Source organism: Nuphar pumila, chromosome 2 (genome assembly GCF_984573655.1).
Source record: "Nuphar pumila chromosome 2, dmNupPumi1.hap1.1, whole genome shotgun sequence".
Lineage (NCBI taxonomy): Eukaryota > Viridiplantae > Streptophyta > Magnoliopsida > Nymphaeales > Nymphaeaceae > Nuphar > Nuphar pumila.
Window position 1 is genome coordinate 135186226 of NC_143250.1, and position 12258 is coordinate 135198483.

The following is a 12258-nucleotide window of genomic DNA, read 5'->3' on the forward strand; positions in this document are numbered from 1 at the left end:
ACTAGGAGACCAACTTGGGATGCCCTCCACTTTCAGAGGCTTCTTGATACTTTTTTAAATTAATTAGTTAGGATCTTAATTGTTTAAGAGTTTAAATTAATGTAGGAGTCATGATAGGGATTGACATCTAGGAGTCTCTCTCTTATTAAATTTCTTATTCTCGGTAGGATTATTTATAAAGTCACAGTTAGTTTAAGATTGAACTCCAAGCCTCTACTTTATAAATAAAGAGATGGGGTTTCCCTTTTATGAAGGGAATAATATAAAAGTTTTCTCAAAACCTCTCTCTCTCTCTCTAGACATCTCTCTCAATCTAGACTTCTCTATCTTTCTTTATTCATCTCTCACATTCCTCCCTTTCCTCAATGTGATTCACGTGAGATCAAGCCTTTTTAGGTTTGTCATTCATCCCTTCCAAGGGCCCAAGCCCTTCTTGTACTCATATATTTGTTGTGGAGTGATTCTTACCTTGAAAATCAATGTAGGATCAATGTAGGAACTCTGTCAGCCATAGTTTAGGTTATCAGTATTTCTTACAAATGTGTCTCAGGTATTTATACCATTCCCTAGACCTTTATCATATCTTAGGATCAGTCATTAACCTTTTTTAAAGTCACCTAAGCTATCTAGGACACAAAACACCAAAATCACACCATACTAATTCAGAAAAATGCATAGTTCTGCCCATTTCACCTCACCAACCTCTTCTATGACCCAACCTGATATCCTTAAGCCCTATAACCTATATCAGACCCTAACATACATCCTTAGATAACCCAAGAACCCCTAGACGAAGTCTTTTTATATCTAGATTGTAATCCTTACCAGAACCTGCATGACCCATTCTTGCCTAGAGTTGAAAACTGATAAACCTTGAAATTAGTCTAACTTTCAAAAATTACCCAACCCAAACTGTGAATCCCTAGGTCTAAAATTTAGACTCAAGCTTCCTTAAGATATCTAGTTTAAACCTTTCAAAAATCATAATTTTAACATATATTAGTTTTGAGATATTGATTTTACAAACATGGTGTGTCTATCCCTAAACCAGTCTAATTTTGTCTTGTCTGTTCATCTCATTCTAAAAGCCGTACCAACTTGTTCCTATGTTACTTGACCCTAAAAATTGGTTCATATCTTCCCTAAGGTGTCTAGAACATTCCCTTCAAATTTAAAAATTTTCCTCCACATCGTTTGGGTGTACCAATTTTTTTACTAAAACTTGTCAGAACCATCCTATCCTGCTTACTTGATTTTGATTTTGACTTTAACTAAACATAGACCTAATCGAGCTCACCTAAGCCTCAAACCTAACCTAGGCCTACCTAGAACGCAACACAATACTTATAATAATGATATGAATAGTCAGTTTAAGAATACACCACCCAATTTTACAAACAAGCAATTTCTCTAGGCATATCTATGGAGGGGCACTCAGTCTTGATGAAGTATATTGGTGGATTGCATGAAACTATTCATAGAAAGCTAAAGTTTTTTCAAATTGATTGCATCAGTGAATCTAGTATAAAATTGATAGAAGGGAAGAACAAGTCAAGGGATGGATCTAAAAAAAAGATAGAAATTCTAAGATCAAAACAAGTGCAAGGAATTACCAGAAAAGAAGGGCAAGCAAAAAAAAAAAGCAGGTAATACAGCTTAGAAAAAACACTATGATCATTGTGAAATCAATGGTCACATAAAAGACAAGTGTTGGGTCCTGCATCAGAAGTTGTATCCAAAAGCAAAGAAAAATAAAGAAGAAAATAAAGGCAAGGGCAAGGCCGCACTTCATGTAGGTGAAGTAGAGGAACTGCAAGAGATCCAAGCTCCAAATCCAAAGCTTACACTCATGACCATGTAAATCTAGAAGAACATTTAAAATTTTGTGAAGAGCTCTTTCACTTGAAGATCCAAGTAAAACAAAGCATCATTGAGGCAATCATAGATCATGGCAGTCAAAAGAATTTGATCTAAAAAAACTGCTGCTAAATCTAGGAGTAGAAACTTTCCCACATCCTCAACCTTACCCTCTAAGGTGGATCCAGAAGGACATTGAGCTGAAAATCACTAAACAATGTACCTTCAAGTTTGTTATTGCAGAAAGATACATCAATGAGGTGACATGTAAGGTGTTTCCCAAGTAATCCTTGATAGTCTGTATCTTTAGGATCATGATGCTATTTATTATAGGCTATTGAAAAAATACAATTTCGTGAAAGATGATTTTTTTTTTTATGATTAATACAACCAAAAATCATGAATCTCTTTCGTTGATCATAATCTCACAAGTAAAACGGCTAGTAAACATGGGTGAAAAGTTTATGCTATTGTTAGTGAGACTTGAAGAGCAAGACCCATAAGCAGTAATCGATTCCTTGTTGCCACCAGGTTAAAGGGTTGAGTTAACATATCTTTTTAAGTAGTTTGGAGATTTGTTTCAGGATATCCAAGGTCTACCTCACAGATGACCTATAGAGTACAAGATTCAGCTGATTGTTGATTCATCACTTCCTAATCTCAGCTTATATCGAAATTTAGTGTTAGAAAATGAAGAGATCAAAAAGCATATTATAGAGCTTATAGAAAAAGACGTGATTAAGCCTAGTTATCCACCATATGGATCTCCAGTGATCTTGGTGCCCAAGAAAGTTGGAGGCTAGAGGATGTTTATTGACTATCGTACTCTCAATAAGATCACAATAAAAAAACATGTATGCCTTACCTTGAATTGATGATTTATTGGATCAATTGAAGTATGCACAATGTTTCATGAAATTTGATCTAAAATATGGCAACCATCAAGTCTGAATTTGAGAGGAAGACACTAGAAAGATAGCCTTTAATACAATACAAGGCTTGTTTGAATGGATGATGATGCCTTTTGGACTTTGCAATGCCCCTGTTACTTTCATGCACCTTTGTGATAGTTTATTTGAATGATATTATGGTGTACAATAGGTATTGGGAGGATAATATTAGCCACATCACCAAAGTTCGAGGAACTACAAACTCAACAATTAAAATTAAATGGCAAAAAAGTGAGTCTAAAAAACGATCTTTGGTGTACCTCATGTTCGTAGTAGGTGAAAGAGAATTGAAAATTGAGCCTACCAAGGTAAAAGCCATCACAGACTGGCCTAGACCTAAAACTTTGACAGGTGTGAAGCTTTATGGGAGCATGTCAATATGTTCAAAAATTTATTTGACATTTTTCTCAACTTGATGCAACATTGCATGCTCTAACCAAAGGAAAGTTTGAGTGGTCAAAGAGGCATAGGGATATGTTTTAGATGTTGAAAATAAAAATCTATGAAGCACTCGTCATAGCCCTGCCTAATCTACAAAGACCCTTCGAGATTGAAGTTGATGCCACTGGTTATGCTTTTTGGATAGTTTTGTTGTAGGATGAAAATGCAGTAGCATACTTGTAAACACTTCAATTTGAACCCGGTTATTATAAAGTTTTGTTAGTTTAAACTTTTGGACTCTAAAATTGTATCTTCTAAATTTTTGTTTAAAATATCAATTAAACTAGATGATCTTATCTTTCTAATAAGCTAAAAAATAGGTAAATACAATATCAAAATAGGGGGTTAATGAAAACAATGTAAGTTGTTCAATGAAAATCATGTTTTCAGGTAGGGCCTACTTTGAGTGTATTTTTGACTACCAAAATAATTGAATTTAGTTTGCATTCAAAAGATAAATGGTGTTAGCTTTCCTACGCATCAATCAGTGCCTCAATCTATTATCTGGATAGAAAGTTATGGCCAAAACAAGTTATCCTGTCATAACGGATCTAAAGTATGACTCGATTTAAGCGTGAAGATCTGAAATTCTATTATCCAATCCATAAAAAATCTCTAGAAACTCCATCCACACATGCTATTTGGATAAAAACCACAAAAAGTCTATCCTTGTCGCCCTAGAGCACAAAAAAATAAAATCTTGTCTTACCCAAAGTCTTATCCCAAGCAAAACTCTTCTTGGATGAGTTTTATCCTTTATAAACACAATTCCATTTGGGTTGGATTCAGACCTAAAAGTTTCTAGATTCATATCCCATGCAGAATTCTATAAATAGGGGCTCACCCCTATAGTCTGGTCATCTGAAAATCCCATAGCTAAGTGTTGGCCCTAGAGAAAAAAGCCTACTCAAGTCCTGTCTGTACTTTTTCTTGATGCCATTGAAGAACACTCATACCTACGTGTAGGTGCTAACAGACAAAAAAGAGCTTGAACGATAAAACAGACTCTCGAGTCTAAAAAAAGGTATTTTTTAGATCCCAAATATGCTTATTTTAATTTCATATAATCTTTTGATTAGGTGCTTATAAATGTTTTGTATTTGTTTGCATACCTAAATTCACGGTGGTGTGATTCAAGCTACGAAGATCGAAAAACCTGTTTTGACTTTATCTTTTCTTCGGGCAAAGGACGGTCAGAGCTTGCAACCAGCGTTCCCACATTTAATTTTTTTTTTTTTGCATAATCCGGATAAGTCAAATCTTTCTCAAACTTCCAATTTTTTATCGACAATACCACTCAAAGTTGTTCAATAGTGCAAAACTCAATTATCCAACCTACGATAAAGAATTATATGCTCTACATCAAGTTGTAAAACATTGGTGCCACTACTCATTAGGGAAAGAGGTAATTGTGCACACAGACCATAAGCCTCTATGGTTTCTTCAAATTCAAACCAAGTTGCAACAAACCTGACACATGAAGTGAATGTCCACCTACAACAATTTAACTTGGCAATTAAGTACAAGGGCATCACCAATAAGATAGCATATATGTTGTTTAGACCCCAGGTACCGTTTCTACCCTATTAGAGTCAGCTTGCCCAAATTTGTTTTGAATGATGGCCTACTGTATCGAGAAGCATAATTATGTGTACCATGAGTTGCTGATAGGGTGCAGTGGATTTGAGAGGCCCATACTTCCAAGATAGCAGGACACATTGGAGTTGAAAAGACAGTTCTTAATTTGAAGAGGTATGCATATTGGCCTAACATACAATAAGAATAAGATGTTGCACATTTTATTAGGGGATGTGTGTTATGTAGCACCTTAAAACTGTCTAACAGAAAGCTAGACCTATATGCACCTTTATATGCGTTTAATAGGCCTCGAGAGAACATTTCCATGGACTTTTTAGCGGATTTCCCCAAGTCTAAGTTTGGCCATCACTACTTGTTCGTAGTAGTTGATTGGTTCAGCAAAATGGCCTGTTTGATTCCTTACAAAAAGCCGATTATAGGTGAAGAAGCAGCCAAGTTGTTCTTTTAGCATATGTGGAAGAATTTTGGTTTACCTACTTCTATCATATTTGATCAAGACATCAGATTCTCTAATTATTTCTGAAAGTCATTTTTGGAGGTTGATGGACACCAGGCTAAAATGAAGCATTTCTTTTCGTCAACAAATGATTGGACATACGGAAGTTGTTAACATGACTATAATGCACCTACTTAGAGGCAATAATTCCAAGCATTTAAAAACTTGGTATGATAGCCTACCATATCTTAAATTTGCATTTCACAAGGAAATTCATAGTTCTACTCAAAAATTGCCTTATGAGGTATGTTTAGGTTACATTCCATAAGGCCCCTTGGATTTGGAGTTCTCTGTTGGTACCAAGTCCTCAACAAGAAAAAAAGAAGACCTAGCGCATGCCCACAAATTTCTGAAAAAGTTAAGATACGTCAAGACGTTGAAGTGCAGTTGAGCAGTTCAAAACAAAAATACAAGGACCAACATGATATGCATCGAGTTAAGTGTGATTTCTAAGAAGGAGAACTTGTATGGCTTCATCTAAGCAAAGAAAGGCTGAAAGAAGAAGGTAAAAAGCTTAAACCAATCTGGTATGGCCCTTTCATAATTTAAAAAAAATTTGGTGAGAATGCCTTTCAACTAGACTTGCTACCATTCATGGAGATGTATTGTGTAGTTAATGCAAAAAATCTCAAATTATTCCAATCTTCCATGCTTGATGAAGATCAAGGTGATGAACCAATGTTGCCATCAATGGAGGATCTCCAAGTTGAACATGAAAAGCCTTTAGTTTCATACTGGAATGAAAAGTGACATGAACTCAATGAGGAGATATAGAGTCATTTTGAGTTGGCAGGACATGGCAACTACCAAGTCAAGCAATGTGGTATAGTTGGGAGAAGGGAGAGGAGTTTCCCCATCTTCAGTTTTGATTTAGCAAGAGCTAAATCCCCTAAACAGGGAGAGCCATAATCCAGGTAGATTTAGGAGTAATCTGAATCGATGGGATCATCATTTGGGTCCATAAAAAGAGCAAATGACACATGCAACTTCAAAAGGTTATAACTTTGTCAGATGATCCTTGAGCTGTTTGGAAGCTTATTTCAAGGGATACAACTAACAAATTATCAAAGATAGTTTGCCACTATTTTTGAGCCATTTTGAGCTGTTTTAGTGGATCAAACATGCATGTCAAAGTTTTATGTGGACTTGACTCCTTACCCAAGAAGAGTTAAGGGTGATTCAAAAATTTAGCATGTAGATCACATTGGTACGGTTAAATTCAAGAAAAAAAAACAAAAAATTCATGAAAACCTGGTTCACACCTTAGTTCTCATATTCTAGTGACTTTCTCTCTCTATATGACAAATATTGGCTACCCTTATGGGTTCCAAACTTCCTAATAGAAAATCATTGGATGAAGTAGTTTTAACCAATTTGGCCTCATGTATGTGTTCAACATGGTAAAAATAGTTGGAATCGACCCTTGGATCATGTTTTTTTTAACATAAAAATGTTATATTTCGATGGTATATTGTAGGCCATTGATTTTTCAACCCTTAGAAAATTCAACATGTTAGAAAAAACATGATCCAAGGACCTAGTTTACTAAACAAAAAATATAAATAACATCTGAAGGGTCAAATTAATTTTTTTCATTAAGAGGTTTGAAACCCACAAACACTTTATATATATATACATGTATAGAGAGAGATGTTTTTTTTAGTAAAGAGAAATTCATTAATCATAAAAGACGATGTGAAATCGCCTTAAACAAAGAAATTTACATAATTCATTAGTCATAAAAGACGATGCGAAATCGCCTTAAACAGAGAAAATTACATATACAACATAGACATCAATAGGAATCTAAGAGAAAGGGCCCAAAATATTTAAGTCCATTCAAGAGATATCTTCATTTTCCCAAACCACACCGCAGCATGAAAGACGTCAGATCTAATGGCATATAATACTTGCCCAGGAGTGGATTTGATTCCCTCGAATACCCTACCATTACGCTCCTTCCAGATTCGTCACCAAACATATAGCAGCCAACACTTCCATACCCACCACCACTTCTTGAAAATTTTAACAAAAGGAGAACCCATAATCAACTCTCTAATACATGTAAACAGGATCAGCTGTGGTAGGATCTGCTGTCATGCCTCTTGTATCTAACACCAAAAAAATGGGCAGAAACAAAACATGTGCTTGGTGGTCTCAAAATCCGCTTCACACATCGCACAACGGTTAATAATATGCAAGAGCCATTTTTTCATACGATCAAACTTGTTGACATGACCAGCCAACAATGTCCAAGCAAGAAATTGTGCTCTAGGAGAAGGTGCAGCACCCCAAACAGCACCCTTGGGTAGCCAATCCATACCAATGTCTGAGCAAACTGAGTAGAATGAGGCAACAAAAAATTCACCATCAAGTGAGATTGACCATTTAAAAGAATCATCCGTGTCGAAAGAGGATAGAAAATAGATAAAAATGTTGGACTTCACTATAGCCTTCCAAGCTGGGAATGCCTTCTTCCAAGAACAGTGTGGTTGCCAAAGAGTGGGGGAATCTGACAATCCATATTTACACTTCAAAAAAGTTGCCCAAGGACTATCAGCTTTAGCTAAACGCCACCACCAATGACATAGCAAAGCTATATTAAACTGAGACACCCTTTTAAAACCCAAACCACCACCATTTATGGGCCTTGAAGCATCATTCCAATTAACTAGAACCTTGGTAGGACCACTACCATAGGAAACTCGAGATCTTGTTGATTCTTGACTAGTATTTTTTTGGCATAGGAAAAAATAAAATATGGTGCACCATTATGTTAGGTGTAAGAAGGAAGAGAGAGAGAATTCAAAGGAGAAACTGGGTTGTTTTGGAGAAGGTGGTCTTGATGAGGTGGAATAGTCTCATATTGCTTGTGCTTGAGTTTTCTGTGGGCTTTATAAGCCACTTGTGAACTCATACACTTGTTCTTGAGAACAAGAGAGTGGGATGACCACCACACACACACCCGCGCGCGCGTCCGCCCGCTGTGCCGTGTCGTGTCGAGCCGGGCCGGGCTCGAGCTCGAGCTCACGTCTCCTCAGGATCCGTAACGGGTCCTTCCACGTTTCATAACTGTTCGTGGGTTATAAAAGCATGGTAAGGGTTGGGGTTACGCACAGGCTGAGACAGACGCATTTCTGAAGCTCTGCGATTTCCCATCTCCCCTGTTGCTCTCTCTCTCTCTTTCCTGAGTTATCCCGAAAGGGTGTTCTGTAGCATTTGGTTCGTGGAGGTTGTTTTCGAAGGACGATTCGCCGAAGTGCACCGTTCGGTTCGTCGTGGCTATTTTATCCTAGGGAAAGATGTCGGACCCTGATTTGCACTGTATGTGGGGGCGAATCTTCTCTAAGGGGAGTACTTTCGTACGCCTTAGCCTTTTACATAATCTAAACATGTTCTTGTTGTTTCTATTATGTTCTTTGCATCTGTTTGTTCATTTGCACATGTCTGGATTTTGGTCTGATGCGGAAAATGCCATGCTTGCTCCCTGTTCTTGTTTTGATCTACTGTTAATCATGATTTATATGTTGTTTTATATCATGATGTTGATTATGAAACTGTGTGATCCGAAATATGATCCAACAGTCTTAGAGAAGATCCTAAGCATGTCGTATTCTTCTGCGTTTGTACCAAAAGTAGACATGTCCGGTATGCCAGAAAAGTTTGCCGGTCAGCACTTCAAGCGTTGGCAGCAACACATGAAGATCTGGTTTACTACGATAGGGCTGTTGTCGGTTCTGAAAATCGACTGCCCTTCGGTTTCTGATACCGACCCTGACCCTGCTGCAGTCACTGCGGCAGTCCAGTGGAAAGAAAAGGACAACATATGTCGTGGCTGCATACTGTTGGCTCTGTCCAACACATTGTTCGATGTGTACTGTTCTTCGTCTACCACTGCTAAGGGTCTATGGGATCAACTTGACAAGAAGTACAATATCGAAGACCAAGGTCTTGAAAAGTACTCTGTTGCCAAGTTTCTGAAATATTAGATGGTAGAAGGCAAGTCGATCACTAAGCAGGCACACGAGTTTTTGCTATTGCTCTATAGTTTGGCTGAGGCTTAAATGAAACTTCCTGAGAAGTTTCAGGTTATGACCATCGTGGAGAAATTTTCTAAGTCTTGGGTAGACTTTGGTATGTCTCTCAAGCACCGTAGAGGGAAGATTTCCTTAGATGATCTTATGGTAGCCATTGCTATTGAAGAGAAGCATAGGAGCCAGAAACAGATCGTAATGCCAACTGAACTGCCTAAGGTGAACATGATGACCAAAGCTTTTAAGGGCAAGGGACATAAACCCAAATCTGCAATGAAAAACCAGTTTAAACCTAAGGCCAAAATCCAGAAAAAGGCAAAGAACAAACTGTGCTGGAACTATGGGCAGGTTGGGCATTGGGCTAAGGAATGTCCTTCCAAGAAGGCCAAAGCTCATGGGACCACAGACGAAACGCATCAAGTCAACATGGTGACTGAAGTCGTTGGGACCAGTACTGGTATGTTTCTGTTAACCCACAAATCTATCACATTTATAAGCCAACTGAGTGGCTGGTTGACACTGAGGCTAATGTGCACGTTTGTGCTGATAAGTTTGTCTTTGTCTCATACCAGGCTGCTGACGGTAGATCCGTGACTATGGGCAATTCAACGACTGCAAAGGTATTATGGATTGAACGCGTGGATCTGAAGACGAGTTCTATCTTTACACAGAGTGCACCATGTGCATGTAGTTAAAAGGAACATTCTAAGTGGTTCATGTCTTGTTAGAGAGAGTTATGAATTTAACTTTAAATGTAATAAAGTTGTTATTTTACATTCTGGAACTTTTATTGTCAAAGGGTATTTAGATGATGGTTTGTTTAAACTTCGTGTTGAACATGTTTGCAGTGATAAATTAGAAAATGATGTTTCTTTTGATTCATTGTCTAATGTTGCATATAACATAGAATCATATGATTTGTGGCATAATAGATTAGGTCATGTGAATTTCAATTATGTGAAACGCATGATGAACTTGAAAATGATTCCTGAGCATTCCATTGATAAAACTAAAAAATATGAAATTTGTGTGCAAGCAAAATAATGTAGGAAACCATTCCATACGATTGTTAGAGATTCTGAAATATTGGATCTGGTGTATACAGATATTTGTGAGTTTAATGGAGTATTAACCAGAAATCATAAAAAGTATTTTATCATTTTTATAGATGATGACACTAAATACTGTTATGCGTATCTGCTAAAATCAAAAGATGAAGCTTTTGATAAGTTTCTTATTTTTAAGAATGAAGCAAAAACACAATCTGGTAGAAAACTTAAAAGATTGAGGTCTGATAGAGGGGGAGAATATACCTCTAATAAACTCGATGAATATTGCAAGTCTGTTGGAATAGTTCATGAGTTTACTGCTCCATATTCTCCTTAATCTAATAGGATTGCAGAAAGAAAGAATAAAACCCTAACTGACATGATAAATACTCTACTTGGGAGTTCTAGATTACCTACCTATATGTGGGAGGTTGCTCTGAATACGGCTTGCCATATTCTGAATAGAGTTCCTCAGAAGCATAAGGATAGTAGCCCTTTTGAACTCTGGAGAAATAGGAAAGCTAGCTTGAAATACCTTAAAGTGTGGGGGTGCCTTGCTAAGGTACTTGTCCCAGAGCACAATAGGAAGAAGTTGGGTCCTAAAACAGTAGATGCTGTCTTTTTGAGTTATGTAGAGAACAATTATGCATACAAGTTCTTAGTAATTAAGTCTGAGATATCTGGCATAGATGTTAACTCTATTGTTGAGCTTCGATAAGCTACATTCTTTGAGGATGTATTTCCCATGAAAGTTGGTTTAGACCGCTTTCTTGCATGGCGATCTTAAAGAAGAGATCTATATGGATCGACCTGAGGGTTATGTGGCTCCTGGTAATAAAGATAAAGTTTGTAGACTTGTTAAGTCATTATATGGACTAAACAAGCCCCTAAACAATGGCATGAGAAGTTTGATAATATTATTTTATCATTTGGCTTTGTTGTCAATGAATCTGATAAGTGTGTTTATTGCAAAGTTAAAAGTGATGATTGTATTATTTTATGCCTGTATGTAGATGACATTCTATTGTTTGGTTTTAATATGAGAATTGTAAATGAGACAAAGTCGTTTCTTAGTAGTAAGTTTGATATGAAGGATATGGGTGTTGCAAATGTGATCTTAGGCTTAAAGCTGACTCGTTCAGCTGAGAGAATAGTCATTTCTTAGTCTCACTTTGTTGAGAAAGTACTTGTGAAATTTGACTATAACCAAGGGAGATCTGTAGCAACTCCATATGACCCTTCTATCCCTCTTCATAAGAATATGACTGGTGTTCCTGTGTCTCAATTGCGGTATTCCCAGATTATTAGAAGTTTGATGTATCTTGCAAATTGCACGAGACCGGATATTTCGTTCTCCGTGACAAAATTAAGTAGATACACAAGTTGTCCAAATTGCACTCATTGAAAGGCATTGGACAAGGTACTTAGATACCTGAAAGGAACCATTTCCTTGAGTTTGCATTACAAGAGATTCCCTGCAGTCCTTGAAGGATATAGTGATGCGAGCTGGATAGCCATGAACTCTGGAAGTTATGGCGTGACAGAGTATGTATTTACCTTGGGTGGCGGCGCAGTCACCTGGAGATCATCTGCAGTAGCAACCCAACCTATCTGAGTGGAGATCCCACAAAGTAGGTTCAATATGGTAATAACAAGCTGTAGGGTGAACTGAATAGCACCTTATTTATGAGATACTATGTATCTGTGTCTGTTCCCTGTTTACTCTGGAAAGGTGTTGTAGCTGCAAGTTAAGGAAGAGTTAAAACTCTGAATGGGTTCAAAGCCTTCTAGGCGAGATGTTAGCAGTGCATCTTTGGAGAAGCCCACCTATG